Raw genomic sequence first — 27839 nt, forward strand, 5'->3', positions numbered from 1 at the left:
ACTGAATCCAAATGTCACAGAACACAGAACATTTGTTCTATATATTTGTCACAAATCAGGGCTTGATATATTGTATTGTTGATTGTCTAGACTTTAAGAAAGTGATCAAGAAAAATGTTAATAAAACAGAATAGATTTAAAAACCTATCACAGGTACATTTGTTCCCATTTGAGAAAGGGTTATTAAACATTTACCAGCACACCCCTCATTGGACTCCCATGACATCTAAGGTACCTTCCAGATCTAAATCTATGATTCCTCATGGCCAGCATGAGCTGTACTGAAAGCTTTCCTGCTACAGTTAGAAGCAAAACTTGAATCCTGGGAAGCAGTATAGCCCAGTGGAAAGTAAAGTGTCTCAAAAGTCAGAGGATGTTTAAATATAGTTAGTCCCCTCTATGTGATGAGGGTCATCATAAAATGATGAGGTTAGGGGTAGGGCTAGTAATAGAGGTCTGGGCCCAGCCACAATGTAAGGCTTATGGCCTCATGCAAATGCCTCATCAAATGGGATGATTTAATCAGAGTTCAAGGGGGGTTCCCAGAGCCTGTACCTCAAAGATTCAAGGGGGTTCCCAGAGCCTGTACCTTCATCATCTGGTCCTCATCTTCCTCATCTGTAAAAGTAGAGAGTTGGACTAGATGGCATACAAGTTTTTCTTTCAGCCCTATATCTAAGATCCTCTAGTATTACTAGAATTCATTTTAAATACATTTCTGACAAGGTCATTGAAATTTGAAAGCACATATAATAGCAGTTTTCCTAGAAGCAAATTTCCCAGATCAATGTGACAGGATTTAAAAACCTCCAAGATCTAAATAAAACACCTGGTATCTAAGCTTTTTGTAAGACTTATTTAAAAAGATTTCCCTTCTACACAAAAGAGAAAAGCAAATTCTCACTTATGCTGCTCTTTCTCTGGTTTCTGAAAAATACAGAGAAAAAGGTGACATAAAACTTCAATAAATCTGACTTTGCCATGTATAAACAGTCACAATATCCTGGGGGGTAGGGGAGGGGGGGACTTTCAGCCTCCAGGTCACTTGTGGCCCTCTAGGTCAAGTTCAACCCTTTGACTGAATGCAAACTTCAAAGAACAAATCCCCTTAATGAAAGGATTTATCCTCTAAAATTTGGACTCAGTCAAAAGGTCACACCCAAGGACCTAGAAGACCACATGTGGCCTCAAGGTCATAGGTTTACTCCTGGATTAAGGAATGTCATCTAGGAAGAGGAATAAGAAGAGCAGTGAGAATCCTCTTAAAAGAAGAAAGGTAATGATGAGTTCCATTCTTGAGGACCTAGAGGGTCACACATAGCCTTGAGGCCACAGGTTCCCCACCCCTGGACTCTAAGGCCAGAATTGAACTCAGTTGTTCCTGATTCCAGGCCCAGTGCTCTATCCACTGTATCACCTATAGAACTAAAATGCATTAGTAAAACTTATTTTTGTTTGGGGAGGGGGGGGAGAAGGAAGGAAGGTGAAGACAGAGAGACAGAGACAGAGAGAGCCTAAGTTCCAGACAAGGAAACACTTGGAATGAGTCTCTGTGACTAGGTCTAAGTATCTCATCCCTCTAGGGGTGGAAGGAAGTAGTCAGGCTAGAGAGGACAAGTATATGGGAACACTAGAATGATTGATGAATCCAGGAGAGCAGCTCCTCACAACAAAGGAATTTTACCATCCCCTATGTGAATGCTTATCTAGTTTCCTCTTAATTAGCATGTTCTAAAGGCTCTAGGGGGAGGCATGCCCTACATTGGCCTAGTTGATAAAGGCTGGGGCTCTCTTTCCATCTCTAGTATAAAACAGTGCTACCTCTAACTACTATTGCTACTCAAAAGTAGCCTAAAGCTCTGGACTGAGGTTTTTCCCCAGCTGGAATTTGGCTTCTTAAAGACTAATATAGAATGTTGGCCACCTGGGCAGCCCTTGAAACTGATTAGAGATTTTATATTTGAGGACTACATTTCTGTGAGGCTGAATTTCTGTTCTTTGAGGTCTAGACATGGAATGATGCACAGATCATAGAACTTTTGATTTATAAAATAACTTAGAGGTTACTTAGTCCCTCTCCAACTTTTATTTCCTCTTTTTTTTTGGAGGGGAGAAGGCCAGGCAATTGGGGTTAAGTGACTTGCCCAAGGTCACATGGTTAGTAAGTGTTAAGTGTCTGACACTGCATTTGAACTCAGGTTCTCCTGACTCCTGTGCTCTATTCACTGTGCCACCTAGCCACCCCTCCAACTTTTTTTTTAACCAAAGAGGAAATGGAGGCCCAAAGAGATTAAATGACTTCTCAAAGGACTTGTAGGTCCAGCAGGGTCTCTACACCCATTTTAATGCTCTTTCCATTTACTATAGAATTGACTCAGATTTATTTGTTTTCGAACAACTTCAATGTTGATTTTTAAAATAAGGGTTCATTTTCACGGGAATCCGGAAAGTTTTGTGCTATGTTTAAAGGTGAACATTTTAAGAATTTATTTTGGGACACTGAAACATTTTACACAAACATTTTACACACTTAGCTACCTAAGAGATGAACACCAGAAATTGTGATTTGCTTTATCTTTCTTCTTTGGAAAGTCAAACTTCCTGGCTTATCACAGCTGGTTCCAAGAGGCCTTAGTCTGCCTTAACCTCTGCTTGCCTTAATCCATTGGAGAAGGAAATGGCAAATCACTCCAGTATCCTTGCCAAAAAAATTCCATGGACAATGTGGTCCATGGGATCATGAAGAGTCAGGCAGAACTGAAGGACTCAACAACAAATACTCTGCCTAAACATTGGAGGTTGTGTGTGGGGGATGGGAAGAGGGAAAGGTGATGACAGTACCAACATAAACACAAGCCCACAGGATAAGGTTGATTTTTACTCATTTAAACCTTAGGAATCTTCTAAAATCATCAGGGTTCCTTTTAAGAGTTTCATTTATTTCAGTTTTTGTAGCACTTTTTCTCAAAGAAAATCTAACTGAATCAGCAACCTTAGGCAGAAGCAGAGGAATGGGTGTGGTCTCAGCTGCAGAAGGGGTGTGTACTGCCAAATAGAAGTGACATTCGCTTATGTGTTCTTAGATTGTCACCAAGTAACCACAACTTTACTCTCAAAACAATATCATTTGGCTTGTTTGTCATACTTGAAGCCCAAAAAATGTGGCAAAGAGGCAGCAAATTGAAGAGGAGGGAAGGAAGTAATTAGTGGAAGTCTTTTAAAATATTCTAGTCAAGGGCTCTGTGCTTTTTAAAATAGGTTTAGTGAGTGAATATTGAAAACTAAAACTAATTAAGTAATTTAAAAAATAAGTGTAGTGAATGTTTAGGGAACTTATATGTCAGTGCTAGGTCAAACATTTAGTATACTAGTATTAATTACCATATGGTCCAGATATAAATGACCTCAGACTATGCATCCCCTCCCTAAAATGAGATCTCCTTGGGATATTTTTGTAAAGTTTTATTGATATGTGTTACCTCTTTGGTGTTCCCCCTATGGCAAATTTATGGGAGGACATGGACAAAAGTTGCATAAGGTGGGTAGGTTGTGATCTGTACCACTGAAGGAACTTTCATATCAATGAGATCATTGGTTCATTTGAGTATTTGTTTTTATATCATATTAATTCCCAAATATACATAGTCCACCTTCCCTCCCAAGCCAACCTTCTCTTTTACCACACATCAAGAAGGAGTTTTCAGCAAAACCAACTCATACATAAATCCCATTTGACAACACATGCAACATTCCATACCCATAGTGCCTTACATCTCCCATGAAAGAACTGAGGGTTTTTGGGTTTGTTTGGGTTTTTTTTTGCTTTTTGGAGGGGGGAAGCTGGGGCAATTGGGTTTAAGTGACTTGCCCAAGGTCACACAGTTAGTTTTGTGTGTGTGTGTGTGTGTGTGTGTGTGTGTGTTAAGTGTCTAAGGCTGGATTTGAACTCAGGTCCACTGTGCCACCTAGCTGCCCCGAGGTATATTTTCAATGAGATTTCTTTGTAAGAAAAAAAAAGACAGACATAATAATCACCACAAAAGTCATCCTCTATGTTTACAATGAGAATTTTTTAAATGTTACTTTCATTTCAAATAAAGATGTTTTATTTATTTTTATCAATACTGATTTTTTCATCATTTTTGTTGTCTTTTCCTCCTAAGATTTTAAAATCCAGAAAGTCAGTAATAGGGCCTATGTGGGGCATAAAGACAGACCAGTCTGAGCCTCTTCATAAAATAAAGGCTGGATTGGAGAGGAAAGAGATTGGAAACAGGGAAATCTACTAGGAGGCTATTGCAATATCCCAAGTGAGAGATGATAGGAGCCTACAGGCAGTATAGGTGGCAGGAGGAGAGGAAAAGATATGAGAGATATTGTAGAAGCACAATCAATAAGACCAGTCAACTGATTGGATATGTGGACCCAGGAAGAGGGAAGGGTTGAAGTTGACCTTGAGTTTCAGAGCTTGGGCACTTGGGAGAATGGTAGTATTCTTTATAGATATAGAAAAATCAAGACTGAACTTGGGAGGAAAGATAATGGGTTGGATTTGGGATATTTTGCATTTGAGATACCTGTGGGACATCTAGGCAGATGTTGCAGTAAGATAGATACAACAGGAATTTGATGATATAGGAATGTAGACCAGGAGAGAGACAACGGCTAGATATGTAGTTTTGTGAATCATATGCAGAGAAAGAAAAGGACAAGGCCCAGGGACAGTCTTGGGATACACCCACACAAAAGGGGTGGGATACAGATGATAATTTAGTAGAGGAGGCTGAGAAGCAGTGGGACAGGTAGGAGCAGAATTGAAAGAGTGTAGTGTCTAGAAAACACAGAGAGAAGAGAGTGTCTAGGAGGAGATAATGGTTAGCAATGTCAAAAGCTATAGACAGGTCAAAAAGAATAGTGAAAAGAATGCATACAAAAAGAATACAGGGCAAAGGTCACCAATTTTGACCTTCCCTGACATTGTTGATAAGTGCCTCCTAGAGGCTTATCAAATCTTTAAGGTGCTTGGCCCAGATCCAAAATTCTGGAGGACTGATGGGTGTTGAAAGGAATTAACTTATCCTAACTCAGTTAGACATGAGGATTGGAGGACTTTCTGTTGAGGAGCAGAGTAAGTCAAGTGAAAAAAACTCTTGGCATTTGTTTGAGCATCCTCTTTGTATATTAGCCGAGTCCTTTCTAAAAAAAAGAGTTAAAAATGTATTGATTATCACTCCCAGGCTTGTTGACCCTATGCAGTTTCACAGAAGGTCAATACCTCTTTTACCCCCTTGGTCTTGGCAACAGATGAAAGCCACCTCATGGCCATTGCCACTCAGTGAACAGTAGCACACAACAGCTTCAAAGGCAAAGTGAAGCAATAGTGAGACAAAGAAAGTTGCAAGGGGATAGAACTATGGGAAGAAGGTGTCTTCCTCAACTTGTAGCAAAAATTGTATAGAATGTATTTCCTTCCGCACTGGTAATGCTGTCTCTGCAAGTGTAAGGAATTCATTACTCTCCTTGTCCTGCTAAATGCAGGCCAATTCTCAGGTCTAAACTCCCTGCTTCCTTCCCTCAGTGGCTGGTTCTGTTTGACTTAGATAAAATTTGCCCATTTTGGGTGCCTAACTCCATTCAGGACCCCAGTAGATTACCCTGTGTCCATCTTCCCTGACTGCCCCTCTCATGCCATTAATGTTTTCCTTCAATAAAACTTTCTTGCTTCTGAATTGAATTGTTAAATTTAACTACTATGTGTCTTGGAGTTTGCAGCCTTGGTTTTTTTTTTTTTTCTGGGCATAATCGATTAGTTCTTTCAATTGGTATTTCATTTTCTATGTTCAGAAGTTCTCACTAGTTTTCTTCTATTATTTCCTTCATTGTGGTGTTAAGGCTTTTTGTACTGTCATGTTCTTCTTGGAGACCTATGTTTAGGTTGGCTCTGTGGGAAAAAGTATTCATTATATTGTTTGGGGAAAAGTATTATAGTGTTGAAATCCAACCTTATACAATTAAAGGTTGTACACACCCAGAATGTTTGCCTGGCAACTCTCTAGGAATGCTGGAGATTGGCTACAAGGTATTTTGGGTTCCCCTTGGTCCTGGATTCACCCAGGACTTGTGATTGGTCCACTCAAGCTTGTATTTTAGGTTCTCTCATGTTTTGACTTCACCCAAATTTTATTGAATGTTTACAGTAACTCATGTCTATCTCGATCTACCTTGCTTTCAGGTTGCCCTCTCAACAACTTTGCTACATTTTGTCTGGTGCCTTTCAGTCATGCCAGTTTTCTCCTTAGAACAATCAGCCACTGGGGCAGCTAGGTGGCACAGTGAATAGAGTACTGGCCCTGGAGTCAGGAGGACCTGACTTCAAATCCAGCCTCAGACACGTAACACTTATTAGCCTTGTGACCTTGGGCAAGTCACTTAACCCCCATCGTCCTGCCTTCCCCCCTCCAAAAAATAAAAAATAAAATAAATAAATTATTAAAAAAAAAAAAAAGAACAATTAGCCATTGAACAAGACTGTGATTAACAGCTATCAGCAGCCACACCTGATGAGGTACAGGCTCTGGGAACCCCCTTGGACTCTGATTAAATTTTCCCATTTGATGAGGCATTTGCCTGAGGCCATAAGCCTTTCATTGTGGCTGGGCCCAAACCTCGGTTAGTAGCCTGGCCCTTCATTACTCAGCTAATCCCTACCCTTGATCCTCCCAAATCAATCTATACCAAATTAACTGTTACACCCTTGAACTGGCCTAGCCCACCATTGTCTGTCATCTCCAGGTAGCCTCCAGCAACTTCACTCATTTACTGGAGTCTGACCTCATCTGACTCCTCCTGAAGACCCTCCCCAAACTCCTCCTCTAGACCACCCCTAGATTCCTCCCACAACCTTTCGGTATATAAGATCCATCTTGCCTCCATGTGGTGTAAGAGCATCATAGAATTTTCTAGCACATACTTGCTTCTGTGTCAGATGATTCTGGCCTGCTTGTCCAATACACCCTTACAGTTACTGAGGCTCCTTAAGAGTCTATCCAATATGGTGAACTTTTAATAAACTTTGCTTTTCTTTGGCTGACAGAAGACTTGAGTTGAATTCATTTGGCAGGACATGGCATGTTGATATTTTTGGATCTTGAGCACCCTTAGCCTAAACCTCATCATTTTATGATGACCCTCATCAACATCTCTATCCCAAACCCCAGCTTAGGAAACAGAACACAAGGACAGGATCAGGAACCACAGGCCCAGATATTAGGATTTACCTCCTCCCTGATTCTAGGACTATGAGGAGGGTCTCTGCCCTGACCTGTGTGCCCATTAGGTTTTCCCCTGGCAACATAAGTAGTAGATAAAAGAGATTGCTGCCTTTTCTTGTCCTGTACTTTGGGACCCAGAACCTAACTAAACCTGAACTGAGACAGAGAGATTATACTAGTGGGGGGGGAGGGGGCTGAGAATGATTATATTGCTTGATTTTCTACTTTGCTATTCTTTCTCCTTTAAATGCCTTGCTGTTTGGTGCATGCTTTCTATTTGACTTCTTGGTAGAGAATGTACTAGGTAAGGGCTCAAGTTATATTTGCATAACTACAATTACCCAAAATGTACCATGCTGAATCTGGAGAGGCAGGTTTCCAGAATTATATGGGACCCTGCCATACATGTGAATAATGATCTTGTTCTCTCCTAATACCTGCTATTGAAACTGTGGCATCTCCTTTCCTAGGAGGGTACTTCAACATCATAGCCAAAAGAAGATAGCAACAAAGTTGGAAACTAAGGACCTTTTCACGCATAGACTCACTGGCCACGTAGAATGCAGTAGACTAGTAGATATTATGCAAGGGGTGACTTCTGCCATTCTATTCTCCCAACCCTTGCATTCACAGGGCATATGGAGAGGCAAGCTGTTTTCCTGCTTTTGGAAGAATACTTAACAGGGAGAACAGAGTATGTTTTATTCAGATGTAGAAGTAGGAACAGGTGGAACTTTGCACAGTATGTGGGAAATTCACCTGGGAAATTCCCTAGGAATTTTCTACAGTGTTTAGTGTGGCACGATGCCTACTTTAGTGGGTACTCACTAGAATGGCACCTGTGCCAAGGTGTTTAAGGAAACTGAATGCTGGGAAGGGGGTTCATGTATCTTGGGGAAGAAGCTCTGATAACCAGCTTTTGCCTGATGAAAAACAGAGTACACAGTGAGAGTGGATGGCGTGTTGCAGGTGAAGAATCCATTTGAGGCTTACAGGAACAGCACAACTGTGGTCCCTGGAATTCTTTCCCTCTGTATTTTTATTGAGAGGAGTGGGCATTCATGGGTTTCTGCATTTGATCAGGGTTAAAGCTTATGGTCCACCAATATCTGAGGACCAAGTGATAATTTCTATTTTAACTTTGGCCTAGAGCTGCCAATCTGAAATGATATTGATGGTGCCCAGTTCCTTGTCCTGAGAGAAAGGATGCCCAGGGCTGAGAATGTCCACACAACACAAATCTCCTTTTCCCTTCCTTGAGAACCATTTCCATCAAAGACACAGATTCCTTTCCTCTGTCCCCTCCCCTGCTGTATTTTGTTTTCCTCTACCAGAGCCTCCCTGCCTTCACTTTCTGTTAGGTCATTTGGATGCATACTCTATTGACAATAAACTCCCATTCATTCTTTTTTTCTCTAGGATTTGACCTTGACAAACATCAACATTCTACATAAAAAGAAAAACAGAAAAGAATGGTTATATATAAACTATCACACTATTATGTATGTCTTGGGTATATATATATATATATATATATATATATATATATATATGTGTGTGTGTGTGTGTGTGTGTATATGTATGTATGTACATACAAATATAAACATACACATATATAAATTCAGCAGGTTAGTTCCAAAGCCCCTTGCTTGTCTGTGTCTCCTTCTGAACTTCTTTCTATTCTTTTCTGTGCATTTTTTTTTAAAAGTTCAATTGGTGTTTTTTATTCTTCTTTTTTGGGGGGAATTCCTTATCTCTATTCTCCCTCCTTCTCTTTTCACACACAGATACACACCCTAATTTAGATTTCACACACACCCTTTCTTTTAACAAATAGCCATCAAACAAAACAAATCCATACATTTGTCTGAAAAATGTATATCTCTTTCAGTAACTCTAGTCTATTACTTCTCTGTCAAGAAATCTCCCTTTCATTCTAATAATAAAAAAGCTATCATTTATATGGCACATTAGGGTTTGCAAAGCACCTTACAGACATAATTTAATTTTTGGGTATTATTATCCCCATTTTACAGATGAGGAGACTGAGATTGAATGGGTAGAGTGCCTAATAAGTGTCTAGGGTGGGGTTTGAACTCAGGTCTTCCTGACTCCAGCACTCTATCCTCTGTCCCACCTAGCTGCATCATCTTCATCTTTTCTTTTTATACTTATAATCTAGAGCTAGACAGAGCTCAAAAGGCATCTAATCTGATCTCTTCATTTCATAGGGAAGTTAAATGACATGTGAACTCACATTCCCAAAATCCAATAGCAATGGTCATTCTACTCTACTGTGCTGCATCTTATTCCTTCTACTTTCTGGTATTAATCGAATCCTGACTCTTCCTGCTGGAGTATTCTTTGACATCTTCTCCTGAGCCAATCACTCTTTCCAGCTCACTGAGCCATCAGGAGGAGAGGGCTTACTCCTTGCTCCATATTGTCATTTTGGGGCCATTACCCTGCCTCCATCACTTGACAGCTTCTCCAAATACAATAGCTTTCCCTCGAATACTTTCTTTCAACTTAATTCAACAAATATTTATTAAGTTCAAAAGAATTGTGGTTGGCCCTGAGCACTCTTTAAGGTCACCATTGACTCTTAGTGGCCAAATCCAATGACTTCAAGTTCTCACTGGAATCAAAGGGTTTAAAATTTTTTATTGATAATTGTTTTTGTAATAGTGTGGTGTAAATGAAGCATTCCAGTCCCTCTATAAAATCTGAGGGTTTGAGAAGCTCAGTTACATATGGAAAAAGCCACCAGAGACAATGACCTCACCTACAGGACACAGATGCTACCTTTCCCTCTGGGCACAAATCTTCATAGACCAACAGAAACTAGGGAAATAGACTCAATGGTCACTATAAATTAGGGCAAGGTCATTCACCACGAGAACCCAGTTCTGAACCAGAAATAGCTGTTGAATAGGAGATTCTATATCTCTACCACCCCCTTCTTGGTAGGTGACAAACCTCAGAATAGTGGCCCACAAGGAACAGGAGAGGCTTCTTGCCAGTCCTAAACTGTAGGTATCTGCCATGTGATCTGAAATATCACTGTAGTAATTCAGGTAAAAAAAAAGTACAATATTATTCATATGAGCTTGTTGTTGCAGGTGGTAGAACCTAGAGCTGCCTATAAAAGAGTATGGTGGGTCCAGTGGGTCCAGCACAGATGCCTGACTCTACAAGGAACCAGCCTAGCAGCCATGCAAGCTGTCCAGCTGAGATGATATGCTCCATAGAAAGTCAGTCCAGCCTAACCACAGTGTGACTTACCTACCACTGATGTCATGTTTTGCAGTGAACATCATGAGGGCTCTTTGAAGAAAGACCATTGAGGCCTTGCAGTTCCAGAGTTGAAAGTGGCCTTGATCACATGTTCTTCTACTTGTATGCTTCACTATCATTGTACTTGAAGTTTCTACCCACTCTGCCATAGACTCTGTGTACTTATGGCCTCAGAGAGTAGACCCATGTTCTATAGATATGGAGGAACAGTGAGGAGAGTGAGCATCTGACAAATCTCATTCTTATTTGAAGTAGAAAAGGAAGGTCTGATTATGTCACTCTAGTACCTCCCTATTATGTCCAGGAGCTGATATAAAATCTTATTTGACTTTTATAGCCTTTTACATTCTGGATACTTCTTATTCTTCCATGGTCTTCTTATGCTTAACTCTCCTTCATGTACTCTATGATCCATAAACAATGGCTTTCATGTGATTTCTTTTTTTTTAATAATTTTTTTTCTTTTTAAAAATTAAATTTTTTAGGGGCGGCCAGGTGGCTCAGCGAGTAAGAGCACTGGCTCCAGTGTCGGGATGACCTGGATCAAATCTGGGCTCAGACACTCAGCACCACACCCAGAAATAACTGGCCGTGTAACCTTGAGCAAGTTACTTAACCCCGATTGCTTTAAAAAAAATAAATAAATAAAAATAAAAATTAAATTTTTTGAATGGAAATCTACTGCCTTTCCTTCTCATCTCCTCCCTGACCCCACTGAGAAAGCAAGAAAAGCAAAACTCCTTTTATAAACATATATAGTCAAGTAAAACAAATTCCCTTATTGGTCATGTAAAAAAAATGCCTCAGGGTACACTCTGAGCCTATCACCTCTCTGTCAGGAAATAGGTTTCATCATGAGTCCATCTGGAATACTGGTTAGTCATTACAGTGATTTGAATTTCCAAATCTCTCAAAGTTGTTTGTTTTTAGAGTATTGTCATCACTGTACAAACCATTCTCCTGGTTCTCCTCACTTTACTGTGCATCAGTTCATACAAGTCTTTTCAGGTTTCCCTAAAATTATCCCTTTCATCATTTCTTATGATGCAATAATATTCCATCACATTTATATACCATAATTTGCTTAGACATTCCCCATTTGATGGGTAGTTTCCAATTCTTTGCCACCACAAAAAAAGAGCTACTAGAAATATTCTTGTATATCTTTAGTTAGTATTGCTTGGGACTAATCTGTCCCTTAATTTATGTTGCCTCTTATTCCCCTCTCGCTTCTCCCCTTTACTTCTTATTTTCCTATTTAGTGAAGTATGATTTTATACACAACTGTGTGAATGTGTATTCTTGTATGACCAGTTCAGATGAAAGTGAGGTTCAAGTGTCAGCCTACTCCTCCCACCCCTTATTTCTTGTCTGTATTGACTTCTACTTGTGGACACCAGTTACATGAGATAATTTTTCCCATCCTTTTCCTTTCTTTCTCGTTTCCTTCCCACCCTCCAATGTATTTTTCTTCCTTCCCTTTCTACCCCTAGACCCTTAGTCTAATAATCTTCCTCTATGACCTTTGATGATAAGAGGGTTCTAAAAAGAAATATGTGTCATCTTCCCATATTAGAATGTAAACAATTATTCTTGTTTAGTATATGTTTACCTTTTTGAGTTTCTCTTGACTTCTGTGTTTGCACTTCAAAGTTCTATGCATCTTTAGTCCTTTCATCAGGAATGCTTGGAAGGTCTCTGTTTCATTAAAAATTCATGTCCCCCTTGCAAGATTATTCTTAGTTTTTCTGCTTAAGTTATTCTTGGCTGTAAACCTATATCCTTTGCCTTCTGAAATACTATCTTCTAAGCTCTACAGTTCTTTGTCATGGTGGCTGCTAAATCATGTGATCCTGACCAGATTTTCAATAATTGAATTCTTTCTGATTAAAATATTTTTCTGACCTGAAAATTCAGAATTTTGGCTATAATATTCTTGACAGTTTTCAATTTGGGGTTTCTTTTAAGATATGATTGGTGGATTCTCTTTATTTCTTTTTTGCTCTCTGGCTCTAAGAGATCTGGACAGTTTAAAGATTTCTTGAAATATGATATCTAGGCTTTATTTATTTATTTATTTTTGGTCTTGGCTTTCAGGTAGTACATGATTCTTAAATAATCTTTTTGGTCTACTTTCCAGGTCCATGGTTTTTGCTATGAGATAATTTATATTTTCTTCTAATTTTTCAGTCTTTTTGCTTGGGTAAGGAGGTAAGCTAACTTATTTCCTTTCTGATTTTTTTCTTTCAGAGTTCTCATTTACTTTCCAATTTTTTTCCTATAGTGATCTCATTTCACTTATAAAAGTATTTTTAACTCTTAAAAAAAAACACTTTTGCTTAATCTCTTCTGGGAATTCTCATTAAAGTGCTCAAGTGGCATTTTTCTTTTCAACTTTACTTATAGATGTTTTGGAGTAATTTTCTTCTGAGTTTGCATCCAAAGTATCCCTGTCACCATAATAATTTTTTATAGTGGGATTCTTTTTTGTTTGCTCATTCTTTTAGCCCTTCCTGACTTCAGTCTTTATGGTAGGAGAGAATGTCTGAACTGTTCCTGCTGCTGTTTTCTTGGGAATAAGTGTGTTATTTCAGGATCTCAGGAACAGCTCATGTTGGGGACCTGCAAATTTTGAGTGCTTCCAAAGTAGTCTGGACCAGAGTAAAGTCTGATATCTACTTTCTGTTCTGAATATTGTGAGTTTCTGACCAAAGTTTTGTCTGAGAAACACACCTGTGGGTTTGCTCCAGTTTGAGTTCCAGTAGACTACTGCTAAACTTAGCCACTATCAGCCAGCTGGAAAGTTCTGCTGTTTCAAAGTTACAGAATGGTAGGCTCCCCTTTGTTCTAGGATTCCTTCCCTGTTTATCACACTGTAGGCTTTGGACTGGGCTGGAGTCTGGAACTGAAATCCTACTCTTCTCCTGGGATAAGAGCCATACAGCTGCTGCAACTGCTTGTTCAGTATACAGTCCAGGGCCCAGGACTGCTCCTGTCCCTGGAATGCCCCTAGGGGCAAATCCCCTTATCAGTCTTTGGTGGATCTATCATCTGGAACTGACAACAGTCAGCAAGCAACAGGACTACCAGTTTGCACCTGTTCCTGAAACCCCGCACAAATTTAGTCCCCTCTCTGCTGGATTTGTGTAATGGGAATGTAAATTTAGAGATCTTCCTTGCCCCCAGGCTAAAGTGCACCTGGAGCCTGGGGTGGGAGGCTTGTTTTTCAGTAGATACTTCTTGATTGGCCAGTGAGTCAATAAGGTTGTTACATTCTCTGAGCCAGGAGAAGGCTATATAAGCCCTGATGTGTAGCTTTGTTTTGGGGCTCACTTTGAGAAGTGTTCTGTGATTTGATATGGATTCTGGGAAGCCGTTGTTGAGAGCCCCTCCTTGGCTTTGAAAAACCCAGATGTTGAAAGGCCCAGATGTTGATTTGGTATGGATGTAATGGTTGGACAGTTTGGAAATCTGTCTACTTGATCTGTTTGTCTTGATAATTCTGTCTGTATATTCTGAAGTTCGGGGTGCTGACCTCTTTCCCCTGAAGTAGGTAAACAATACGTATTTGACTGATTAAAGTAAGCTTGTTAACCCATTTTGAGTTGCTTTCCTTTATCAAAGCAGATCCAAAAACCTGTGTTGGCAGCCACCCTGGGGACGCTTGAGGTGCTTGCCGCTACAATTTAGGACCTCTTCTTGATCTGGTTCATAGATTCTCCCTGAACTGGCCTGATCCACATGGCTGGCTGTTCCTGGTCACAACCTGTCCCCAGTCTACAGACTTCTCTGTTCCCCTTGTGCTGTGCTGGACTGGAAACATGACTCACTGTAACATTTTACTTGTTTCCCTGTCAGTGCTTGGTTGGAGGAATTGTGGGGCAAAGCTAGGTTATACTTCTTCCTCTATTCCATCGTCTTGGCTTACCTTCTTATTAATTCTTGTACACAACACTTCTAACTTAATGTACTTACTGCCTTCCCACTCGCTGTCCCCCAAGTCTAGAAAGCTCTACTTTGTCTCCATCTCCGGGCCTGCTTCAAGTTTCAATTCAAATCTCACGTTCTGCAAGAGGCCTTTCCTGGTCCTCCTCAATGCTAGTGGCTTCCTTCTGAGATCATCTTTGTATATCTTGCATGTGTGTCTTTGTTTGCCACTAGTGTTCCCCTTTAGAATGTGAGCTTCTTGAGTGCAGGGATTGTTTTTTGTCTTTCTTTGTATTCCCAGAGCTTAGTACAGTATCTGGCATATAGTAAGAGTTTAATAAATGCTTGCTGACTTGATTTGAAAGGCTACCTACTAAGATACAGTATACATTTCTCTGACAATTGGGCTGTAACCCATCTCTCCAGATTTATTTCACATTCCTCCCCTTTTCATACTCTACTTCTCAATAAAATAAAACTTGCCTATTTGTTCTTCATATACAACATTTTAACTCCTACTTTTATGCCTATGCATGGATCCCCTAAACTCAATTCCTGGAATGCCCTTCCTTCTAACTCCTGACTCTTGCCATCCCCATCTCCCTTCAAAGTTCACCTCAGTTATATGGAAGAAAAACTCAGTATTCTGTTTGTTTGTTTTTTAGCACAAATCAATCAAATAAACTTTATTAATTACCTGCAGTCATTGCTATTTAGACAGGCAATCAATGTGTCAGTGTTTCCTCTTCTGTGCTGGAACTCTGACACAATAAGTGTCTTCTTACATTTTATAGAGCTCAAGGGTAAAGAAAAAAAAGCAAAATTAACTCACCAAGATAATAGTGGCTTTAAATTTTTTGAAAATTTTGATTAATAATTAATTAAATTTATTAATTAACAAAATTTAATTATTTTAAAAAATTTTGCTTAAGTGGAACAAAAATATTATCAGTGTTCAGAGGTATCCCTGTGGACACAATTTATGTTCCTGACAAACTAAGATCACCTCCAGGGTAACAAAAGAGTCACTTTTATTGATTTAGTCCTTTTGTTAACAAAAGGACATTCCCTGTTTTACCACTTGCTTTTAAGAGTTCTTTCAGATTGATTAAAGTTCAACTCTAGAGATACTTCTCTAAATTCAATTAAAAAAAGACATTTTGACTCCAAGTTTGGCCACCAGAAACAGGAAATCAAATTTCCTCACTGAACTTGATTTTCTTCTGTAATAACTCATTAAGACTTGGATAAAAATCAAACCAAGGACTTCAAGCTAGGGCACCTATTCCTTGGCAGTGATTAAGCCTTCCAGTCAAGGGAGGCTGATAAAATTTTTCATTCCAGGAGAGACTAATGCTCAAAATGCTGACATCATAGTCTTTATTAATATTTCCTAAAGGAAAATTTTCCTAAAAGAAAAGGAGGCCTTAACATGCTTCTAGCAGTGCAACTTGCTACACAAGACCTTTCCCGATCCCCTCAATTGTTAGTGCTTTCCCCAAACTTTTCTCCAGTTTTCTGAAACTTACATTTATTTTTGTATGTATGTGTTCTTCCATTACAGAAGGGAGTAAGCTTTTTCAGAAGTGCTTAATAAATGCTAGTTGAAATGAACGGCAATGATATTTGAAATTACTTTTGAAGGAGATGAAGGACAAGTATTAGTGAAAAAGATGGTAGGAGCAGGGATTCCAAGTGGATAAAATGGGAATAAAGAGCTCTGCCCTGGGTAAAACTTTTTGTACTAGATTCAGCCCCTGGTAGCAATGTGACCGGGCTCTAGACTCCAATGCTATCAATGGGAATAGAAAAGAAGTAAGCCAAGAAAATTTTGTAGAGAAAGAATATGTATTTGACAATGAATTAACTGTAGGGGAGGGTAAAAAGGGAACAAAATTTGAAAAACAAACACAGTATAAATGTTGCTCACCTGGGGATTCAGGCAGGCATAATGATACAAATTACAATGACAGAGAAAATGGGAAGTGAGGACTATTTGTCACCTCAATCAACCAACGAACATTTATTAAGCACCTTCTCTATGCCAGACGTTGTGCCAAGGAAATGAGGGTGGCAATGTGATCTGTGTTTAACGTGCCCCGCTCTTTCTATCAGTGGGTGAAAGTGGGGCTCTTCTGTGGTCTGCTGTTCTAGGAGAAAGTAGGAGTGGACATGAAAGGATGGATATGTGAATAAGCTGGAATAAAATGTGCCAAAAGGATGAAATGAAGATCAAATCAGAAGTGAAAGCTGCAAAGTAAGCTTCAGTGAGTCACTCTCTCTCAATTTTATGTGTATATGTATGTATATATCCATACAAACACCCACACACATACATAGGATATAGACACTCCCACAAAGCTGTTTGGGAACCACTGATTTCTCTGCTCCCAGCTAGCTGAGAAGGTGTGTGTCTGATTTTCAGTTCACTGGGACACTGTCATTCCTCTCCCTCTTTCCCTCTTTAGCTACAACTGGAATGGATGGTGTTTTTGTTATTTCTTCCTCAGCAGGGGCCTGTCCTGTCCCTGACTCCAAAGTTTACTGTTTATTTTTACTGTGCAGTTGGGTGGGGTCAAAACAAAAATATGTTTGAATAAGTACACTGAATATCTACCAATGTTTATTTTGCATGCTGTTTGCTGTTTATCCCCTCCTGCCTCTGAAGCAGCTGGTGTTTGTTTTGAAACACAGGTGCTGAGATGAGAAGACCAAGCTGAGAATCTAGAGGGGAAAAAATGTCCCCATTTCACAGATTAAACTTTCCTTGAAATTTCAGATTCATATGAACCTGAGCAGTTTTTTGCCTCACTCCTGGCTGGAGTAGAAGGTCTGACCCTAGGGCCTTGGTTATCTTCTTAAGAGCTTAAGTCCTTTATTTTTTTTAAATGGTTATGTTGGATTGTCACCTTCATTTCATATGTATGTATGTATGTATAGCAGCAGCAAAGATTAAGGGAGAGATTAGTTCTAAGCAAAACTAATTAAAAATATTTATATATTTTTATACACATTATATATTTCATATATATTCATATACTCATATTATATATTAAATATTAAGATATTTATATATTTATACACATTACATATTATACATATATATATTTATACACACACACACACATATATATTCCTCCTTTTCTTCCCACCAAGGCACTCCTTATAACAAAGAATAAAAAAGAGTTTAGCAAAGCAAACCAATACATCAAGGTTATTAGTATAAATAATGTTTCACACCTATTGTCCCCCACCTATGCAAAGGAGGTAAACTGCTTCAGCTTTATGTGTAATCCCCATGTATCTTAGAGAAGGAGGAAAAAAGAGAAACCTGGAGCAACTTAATAGAAAAAAATAGAACTGAACTAGATAGAATATTCCTTGCAGCTCTAAAATCCTCTGATTCTGATTCATTCTACCATAAAATTCATCTCTAGAATCCCTAGGATATACATTTCTTTCTGGAGCTTCTGAATGAATCTAATGGTGTCCAGACGAGACTGAGTTTTGAACGCCATCTTGGTTCCCTTGGTATCCAATCATGGAAGAAATTCAGACATGAATTATTGCCTTTGTTTCTCATTATTATTATTATTATTATTTGGGGGGGGCGGCGGAGTTCCCAAGTTTATTGGAAAGAAGGCCAAAGTAAATATTAAACAGCTCCTCTTGTGTTTTGAAGTTCATCCCAACTGTGGGCTGGGTAATTTGCAGGTTGGACAAACTGCCAAAGTCCAGGAGTTTCAAAATTTCTTGGGTGATCAGGGTCCACTTCAGTGATTTCCTGATCCAAAGCAGAGACCTCAGGGACATAGAATCCTTCCTTTCTCTTTCTTCTTCCTGCAATTTGATGGAGATACTTCTCACAGGGCCTCTCAGGATCTGCTTCATCAGATGGTAACATATCCCTCAGTCTTGATGGGGAGCTTCTTGCTGGGGATGATGGTGATCACCTCAAACACGAGCTTGTTGGTGTCACTGCCCAGGCGGGTGTAGTACTTTTTGATGATGACACGAGCCGCTTTCTTCATGGTTTTTGTCCGAACGAGACCCATGTTGGCTCCGGAGGGTGAAGGGCTCCTCATCATTATTAATTTGATCACTCATTTATTTATTACTTAAAGGTCTACAAAGTGTTTTTCTTGCAACCACCCTGGAAGATAGTTAGTCCCAGTATTATCCTGAGTTTATGGATGAAGAAACTAAGAATACCTTGCCCACTGTCCCAGATAGTAAGTGTCGGAGCAGGATTCTGATTTTAATTCTGTTGTTCTCCCCAGTACACTGCAGCATCTCATCTCTTACAAAAGAAGTGCCTGTCAGGGTAGTTGTAGGTGCTGTGTGGCGTATGGTTCGGTTCAGCCCTCCAAAAATACATTTAGGTGGAAAGACAAAGCAAGCATGTGAAAAATTAAGCAACATAAGGATGCATCATTGAGCACCTGTTATAGATTAGGCCTGTTTCAGGCTGTTCTGGGGCTTCAGATTCCATTTGGAACTAAATGAGACACTTATATCATGTAAAAGTTAAAAAGAGATTCACTTAGCCATAGCAGGAGAGATATTTAGCAAGAATACAGCGGTGATTTAGTTAGACACAGATTCCCTCCCTCTGTGTTGGCTGTGCTAGTCTGAAGCTCAGAAATCTGAAGGAAGAGAATAATTCTTGATTCCTCCAGTGATGGCTCTTGTGCTTAGGTCATCAAGAAATGGTTCAGGCATTATTCCCCCGGATTAAATGTGGAAGATGATTTCAACAGGTTTTAAGAAAAAAAGCCTAATGTAACCACCTGGGGCAAGGGTTGGGCTGGCTACAAAATCCTCTCAGATTTTTTGTTCTTCACAGAAAGGAAAGTAAACCCGATAAAACCCCAGATGGGGAGGCGATGTGGGAAGAGAGGGAAAAAGGAGAGGAGTGGAGAGGTGGCAATTGTTTGATGGCATAAGGACAACCTTGAAAGCCAGTGACCAGGACAGCTACAGGCCCCTTTTTCAGAGGTCATCTGAGAGGTTACCTCTACATGAACAAGCAGAGAGATGTGGAATTCTGTATGGGAAGGGGTGGAGTTGTCATGTGTTCATTCCTGTAGCAGGAATGCAGAGAGAAACCCAGAAAGGAGGAAAGGGCAGGTCTAACCCCATCTCTGCTTTACTTCCATTTAATTAATTTTTTTTTTGGTCAGGAGACTACATTGGACAGATTTTTATATTAATTTTATAAACACCCATAACTGATTTTGTCTTTAAGTTTCCTGGTGTTCTTTGTTTGCAACAGGAGGGTGTGGGGTGTGGAGTTGCTTAAGAGAAAGGGAAGTTAAAACCCCAGCCCATCCTTAGAGAATTCTAACTGGGGCACAAACACAAACCATTTCAAAGGTGCAGAATTGCTCCAAATCCGGGTCCTGTTGCATAAATTTACTTCACAGATGTGAGCCAAGGTTACACTAGTCTAGCTTCTATCATTGGAGAAGGAAATGGCAAACTACTCCAGTATCTTTGGCAAGAAAAGCTCAAAAGGGGTTACAAAGAATCAGACACAATGAAAAAGGACCAAACAAAAGTCTTTATCACAGACATTATTCCAAAACAGTACCAAATGAGGGCCATTCATTAATATGATAGGACCTTAGAGAAAGAAAAAGAGGAATGAGCCAAGGAGGTCAGAGAAGGGAAGGTGGAAGGGGTGGGGCTTGAGTTGGTCCTTGAGGATGGAGAAAATTTGGGTAGGCAGACACAAGGTAAAAATGGTATTCTATGGGGCGGCTAGGTGGCGCCGTGAGTAAAGCGCCGGCCCGGAATCAGGAAGACCAGAGTTCAGTTCCAGCCTCAGACACTTTACACTCACACACACAAAAAACTAGCCGTGTAACCTTGGGCAAGTTACTTAACCCCAATTGCCCTATAAAAGGAAAAAAAAAAAGGTATTCTAAGTGGGAGGCACAGGTAGATGTGTTCATGCTATTTGGGGCAGGCAATAGAAACAGATGAAAGGGACCTCAGAGGCTATGGTAGTCTAACTTATACCTTAAAAAGAATCCCTGGGGGCAGCTAGGTGACGCACCAGCCCTGGAGTCTACAGGACCTGGGTTTAAATCCCACCTCAGCCACTTGGCACTTAACTAGCTGTGTGACCTTGGGTAAGTCACTTAACCCCTAGCCTTCCCCCTTCAGAAAAAAAAAAAGAATAGATTCTGTTCTCCATATTGAATGATATAAAAAAAATAAAATTAAGAGGTGAGAGAAGAATATATTGAGAGGGGGAGATCTAGAATGGAGTGGATTATCTTAAATAAAGGAGGCAGGAGAAGACTATTACAATGGAGGGGACAAGCAGGAAGGTGAAAGGGAATGGGTCAACCTTACTCTCATTGGATTTGGCTTAAGGAGGGAATAAAATACACACTCAATTGGGTGTCTTATCCTTCAGAAAAGTAAGGGGGAAGGGAATAAGAGGGGAGATGATAGAAGGGAGGACAGATTGGGGGAGAGGGTAGTTAGAAGCAAACACTTTTGAAAAGGGACAGTATCATAGGAGAAAACAGAATAAGTGGGGAGCAGGATAGGACAGAGGGAAATATAGTCTTCCACAATATGAATATTATGGAAATGTTTTGCATAACTACACATGTATAACCTATATTGGATTGCTTATCTTCTCACTGAGGGTGAGTGAGGAGGGGAGAAGGGAAGAATCTGGAACCCAAAGTTTTAAAAACAAATGCTAAAAAAAAATTAGGTTTTTTTTTGCATGAAACCAGGAAATAAGATATACAGACAATGGGGTATAGAAATCCATTTTGCCCTACAAGAAAGTAAAGGGGGATAGAAGAAAGGGCAGATTGGGGGAAGGCAGCATTCTTGCCATCTTGAGAGGGGTAGGGGAGAAATGGGAAGAAATTCTGTAACTCAAAATCTTGTGGAAATGAATGTTGAAAACTAAAAATAAATTTAAAAAAATTAAAAAAGAATCCCTTTTGCAACATATCCAATTGGTCATCGAGCCTTTGCTTGAAGATCTCTAATGCCAGGCAGGGAGCTTGCTACCTTCAGAAGTAGCCTATTCCACTCTGGGATAGCTTTAGTTATTAGGAAATTTCTCCCTCCAACAATTCACTTCCTTTTGACATCCGTTATTCCTAGATTTATTTAATTCATGGAACTCTAAATCATATTAACTTCCTTGGCTGCCTTATCATACTGCTGACCATTACTAGGGTTTTCTCATCTCGTACGTGAGAAATCTAATTTTTTTTTTTATATTTGAATATTTGATTTTAAAACTTTCAGTTCCAGATTCATTCCCTTCCCCCCCCCTGCTACCCACCCCCACTGGGGGACAAGCAGTTCAGTATAGGCTGTACATGTGTGGCTAATGCAAAACAATAACATAGTAGATGTATTGTAAAAGACTGACTATTTTTCCCTCCCTCCTATCCCACCTCCCACTTGTTCTATTCTCTACTTTGATCCTGTCCCTTTTCAAAAGTGGGTGCTTCCAACTTCCCTTCCCCCCCAGCCTGCCCTCCCTTCCATCATCCCCCCTCACATCCCCTTTCCCTCCTATTCTCCTGGAGGGTGAGATCCCCTATTTAGTGTGTATTTCCCTCCCTTCTCAAGCCAGATTCAATAGGAATAAGGTTGACCTATTCCCTTTTGCCTTCCTATTCTTCCCCTCCATTGTAACCATTTTCCCTTGCCTCTTTTATGAGATAGTTTGCCCCACTCTGTCTCTCTCCATCTCCTCCCATTATATTCCTCTCATCTCTTAATTTCACTTTTTAAGTATTATCCCTTCCTGTTAAATTGGTCCCGTGCCCTCTATCTATGTATACCTGTAAACATATATATATATACACATTCACATATGTATTCATATGCCCACATACCCTCATATAAAGACATATATATATTTCTAATCCCTTCAACTACTGAGAAAAGTTTCATAGGTTACAATTATTGTTTTTCCATGTAGGAATGTTAATAGTTCAACTTTGGCCAGGTAGCTCAGCGAGCAAGAGCACCGGCTCCAGTGCCAGGACGACCTGGATCAAATCCGGGCCCAGAGACCCAGCACCACACCCAGAAACAACAACTGGCCATGCAACCCCGAACAAGCCACTCAACCCTGATTGCTTCAAACAAAAAAAATAGTTCAATAAGTTCCTTATGATTTCTTTTCCCTGTTTACCTTCTCATGCTTCTCTTGCTTCTTGTATCTGAATGTCAAATTTTCTATTCAACTCTGGTTTTTTCAGCAAGAATGCTTGAAAGTCCTCTATTCCAATGAATGACCATATTTTCCCCTGAAACATGATACTCAGTTTTGCTGGGTAGATGACTCTTGGTTTTAATCCCAGCTCCCTTGACCTCCGGAATATCACATTCCAGGCCCTTCGATCCCTCAGTGTAGAGGCTGCCAGATCCTGGGTTATCCTGATTGTGTTTCCACAATATTCAAATTGTTTCTTCCTGGCTGCTTGTAATATTCTCTCCTTAATCTGGGAATTCTGGAACCTGGCTATAATATTCTTAGGAGTTTTCTTTTTGGGATCTTTTTCAGGAGGTGATCGGTGGATTCTTTCAACCTCTATTTTGCCCTCTCATTCTAAAATATCAGGGCAGTTTTCTTTGAGGACTTCCTGGAGGATGCTTTCCAGGCTCTTACTTTGGTCATGGCTCTCAGGCAGTCCAATAATTTTTAAATTATCTCTCCTGGATCTATTTTCTAGGTCAGTGGTTTTTCCCATGAGATATTTCACATTGCCTTCTATTCTTTTATTTGTTTGGATCTGTTTGACCGCATCTTGATTTCTCATAAAGTCATTAGCTTCCATTTGCTCCAATCTAATTCTGAAGCAATGATTCTCCTTAGTGAGCTTTTGAGATTCTTTTTCCATCTGACAAATTCGACTTTTTAAGGCATTCTTCTCCTCATTGCCTTTTTGAGCCTCCTTTGCCATTTGAGTCAGTCTGTTTTTTAAGGTATTATTTTCTTCAGTCAGGCTGTTGACTCTCATTTCATAATTTTCTTGCATTGTTCTCATTTTTCTTCCCAATTTTTCCTCCACTTCTCTTATCTGCTTCTTAAGGTCCTCTATGGCCTGTAACCAGCTTGTATTTTCCTTTGAAGCTTTTGGTGCAGGAGTTCTGATTTCACTGTTTTCCTCCTGTTCCATGCCTTGCTCCTTCTTATCCCCAAAATAGGAGTGTAATGTTGGAATCTTCTGTCTGCTTTGTTTCCTTTGCCTGCTCATTTTGCCACTCAATGATTTGACTTTTGGGCTTTTTGCCACAGTAGGACTCTGCCACCAGACAGGGGAGTTTTCATCCCAAATGCTGGGGTTTTTTCAGCTGCCGGAGGTATTAGATGGGTGCCCTCTCTGAGGTCTCCACACGCTCTGGCAAGCTGGACACACACCCCAGGACCTCCACCCTAGACAGCAATCCAGATCCAAGCAGGTTAAAGCAAGAGCGATGACCCCTCGACTGGTGCTTGGTCCCCCTACACTCTGCAGGCCAGGAGCTGAAGCCGCCACGTGGCGCTGGCAGGCTGTGCTGGCGTCTCAGTGGTTTCTCGCTCCGGGGGTAAAAGCCACGCACTCCCACTTCCTGGGTCCCAAAAGTCCAGACTGCACTGGCCTCTCACCTTGTCCTTCGCATCTATGTATTGATAAATCTGGAAACGGCCACAGCTGCTGCTGATCTGGAGTCCCTCTGGCTGGCGGCTGGTCAGGCCCGCCCTGGGGCTAAAGCCTAGGCGTGGGGCTGGTCTCGGCTCCCAGAGCGCTGCGCTGGCCGATTCCTGCCGGCCTGCCCGGCTGTCCTCAGCGGGAGGTTAGCTTCTCTGTGTCATTTTGTGGGTTCTGCAACTCCAAAGTTTGTTTAGAGTCCCCTTTTTACATGGATTGGGGAGGGTGGAAGCCAGAGCCACAGGAAGGTCGTGCTTCTATTCCGCCATCTTGGCTCCGCCCCCGGTGAATTAGAAATCTAATTTTTTAAGGCCATTTATTCTTATTCAATTTCATCTTATTAGATTTGGCCTAATGTAATACTCAATATCTCTTTGGATCCTGATTCTGTTATCCATTGTTTCAGATATCACTTTTAGCTTTGTATGTTATCTACAGATGTGACATCTAGGCCTTTATTCACAATTGATTTGGGGGGAGGAGGTGGTTTGGGACCTATGATTTTATCATTGTAAAACTCCCTTTAGGTGGGACCATGTATAGGGCACTGAGCCTAGAGTCAGGAAGATCTGAGTTCAGATTCTGCCTCAGATACCAGCTATGTGACCTTGGGCAAGTCATGGGATCTCTTTGCCTTAGTTTCTTCATCTGTAAAATGGTGGCTAAGAACAATATCTACCTTGTAGGGTTGTTGTGAGGATCACATGAGATATTTATAAAAAGCTTAGCACAGTGCCTGGCATGTACTGCTATATAAATGCCATTTTTAATAATGCAGGTTAACAACTGTTATGTTATGTACTACATAAGACCATTCTGTTCTACAGACTTCATGGATCTTAGAATTGCCCTGGGCACCAACAAGTTAAGCAATGTGTCCAAGGTGACAGAGCCAATGTCAGATGAGAAATTGTTCTATCAAGATTTTTCTTGAATGCAATTTAAAGACTGCTTTTTAGTAGTTAGTTTCAGAATTGCTGGTACTTCAGATTTAAATTCAGTTGGTTCACTCTGGCAATCAGGTTGCTTGTTTTTTCTCTCATTATGAGATGAGGGTCCAGTTCCATTCAATTAACAGTTATTAAGGTTACTATGTATTAGCTGCTAGGGTTACAAAGATGAAAAATAATAGATATCCATTCTTAGGTGGCACAGTGGATAGAGTGCCAGGCCTAGATTTTGGAAGACAGCTTCCTTAGCTCAAATCTGGCCTCAGACACACTAGCTGTGTGACGCTGGCTACTTAACCCTGTTTGCCTCAGTTTCCTCATCTGTAAAATGAGCTGGAGAAGGAAATAACAAACCACTCTAGTATCTTTACCAAGAAAATCCCAAATAGGGTCATGAAGAATCAGACATGGCTGAAATGACTAAACAACAACTTTTTCCTCTTTATTTACTGAAGAGGTCTTCCCTGGTTCCTTCTTTCCCAATTGCTAGTGTTTCCCTCCTAAAGTTCTTTCTATGTTCTTATATTTTCTCCTCTGCTAGAATGGAGGGCCCTTGAGGGTAGGGAATGTTTTATTTCTATCTTTGTATCCCTATCACCATGCCTGACACATAGCAGACACTTAAGATACTTGTTCATTAGACTAAAATGACAGTTCTTAGGGGTGGGAAGAACCAGTGGATATCAAAAAGGGTAGAAAAAGAACAATCAGATGGGGGGAGGAGAGGAAAAAGGGGAATGGGGATTAGATGAAGTCAGTATCCAAAGCAAGAACATGTGTAGGGGATGGGGGTGGTGGTGAATAGCATAAATACTGCAGAAAATTCAAAGATGCTAAGGACTGAGATGAGTACATGGAAGTCCTTGGTTACCTAGGAGAGTAAATTTAAATAGAATAATGGAGACAGAAGTTAGATTGCAGGGTTTTGAGTTGGGAGTGGTGAGGAAGTAGAGGCAGCTAGTATAGATAACTCTAGAAGTCTGGGAGTGAAGGGCAGAGAGAAGACTGAAAAGCTTGAGTAGTCAGATCAATCAAATAGTAAAATCAGCAAGTCTTTGTTAAGCACTATGTGAAAAGGACATAAATACAAAAGTGAGGCAGGTGCTATCCTCAAGGAACTTACATTCAAAGGGAGGGGGAAACCACCATGTTCACAGAGAAGTAAATACTGGATTTAAAAAAAAATTCAAACTGAGGAAAATTGGGAATGGCTCTTGAACATTTACATAAAATGTAAGTTTTTTTGCAAAAGTGTTTTTTACATACATTCTCTCACTTAATCCCCTCTGTTACCCAAAGTGGATTCATATGAATTAGTAGAGCTAAGGGGAAGGTTTTGGTTTTTATTATGTTTTTTTTAAAAGAGTAAAGGATGCTTGAGCCTGTTTGTAGATGAGGAATCAGTAGAGAGGAAAGATGTGGAAGATGAGAGAGGTGATGATGGGTGGAGCCAGGTTCTGAGGTGGGGACAGGAACAAGAACAAAGGGTGAGAGTTAGCCTTAGCAAGGTAGAGGGCCTTCATAGAGAGCTCTGGTTGTGCACAGGGGAGATCAGAAGATCATGCTAGATTATAGGGGGAAAAGTCATCTCCTAAGAAAGAGTATGAAGTTAGAGGATTGAGAAGTCTGGAACAGCTGCTGGGGATTGAGGTAGGTAGGTAGTCAAATCAGTGCTAAAATGTGCTGGGAATAAGAATGGAGAAAGTGGATGGTGGGCATTACCCAGGGTTTGGAACTGGCCGAACAGGACAGGGGAGGAAAGGGATAGAGTATGGAGGAAGCACCTTGTTGAAATCAGTGACTGGGGTCAAGACCCTGAAGGGAAGGAAGAGAAGCCAGACTGAGAGAACTGGGCCAGGTCAGGCAGGATGTAGCGAAAGGTCAAGTTCAAGAGCAGCAAGGCAGCAGGAGTGGGACAGTAATTCCAGAATTCAGAATCTTAGAAGCTTCCAATTACTGTGTGAACATCCTCAGGGAACACGGGCAGTAAGAATTTAGCAGCTTTTTCTCAACGTGAACAAGCTCATCTTAACTCCCAAACAAGGCTGCCAGTTTTAGACATGGGAAACTCCCTAATTTCCAAAGGAGACAGTACTTCAATCTGGGAGAAAAACAGGATGGTTGCAGGGCCCAACACCAGGGAGGACTGCAAACAGGCACTAAACAAATTCTATTGTTCCTGCAGGAACAAACACGTGCTGGCTTCTTACTGAGCTCATCGAGATTCCACAGCGACTTGGTTTATTTGGGTACAGTTTTGCCTAGAGGCAGGAGGGGGTCGACCAGATGACCGAGAAGTCCTTCCTATTTCAAAACCAAAACTGAGACACCGTTTTAATTACAGAGGGCTCAAACGTGGAATACTGATGATTTTCATTTCATGGATTATATTCAAAGACAGGATTTCATTTGCCAGCTGAACTGGGGCAGGAGCAAATTAGAAGGAATGCAGTAAGATATCTGTCCCAGCAGCGGACCCCAAATCGCACCCAGCAATGACCACAAACAAGCTGAAGACAGAATTGGCTGTGACCTCGTGACGGTCTGGGTGCAGCCTTCATCCATTTTAGGGTCTGTCAAAAAACACTGCCCATGTCTGTTCTCAGGAATCTGCTCTTTGGCCATTAGCCTAATTAAACAATTCACATTTTGGCTGGGCAAGAAGAGCAGCTGAAGGGAATAAAAGAAAAAAAAAACCCCAGCCC

At 40.5% G+C, this 27839-nt stretch overlaps 1 protein-coding gene across 1 annotated transcript in view; it reads right to left on the reverse strand.

Moving 5' to 3' along the window:
• Positions 1-27839, reverse strand: part of XPO4 (exportin 4) — a 212280-nt gene that overhangs the window by 175084 nt on the left and 9357 nt on the right. The window lies entirely within an intron of this gene.

The sequence above is a fragment of the Petaurus breviceps genome, unplaced genomic scaffold (assembly GCF_028583685.1).
Source record: "Petaurus breviceps papuanus isolate PSGF00001 unplaced genomic scaffold, PetGlider_PUasm1.0 91133, whole genome shotgun sequence".
Lineage (NCBI taxonomy): Eukaryota > Metazoa > Chordata > Mammalia > Diprotodontia > Petauridae > Petaurus > Petaurus breviceps.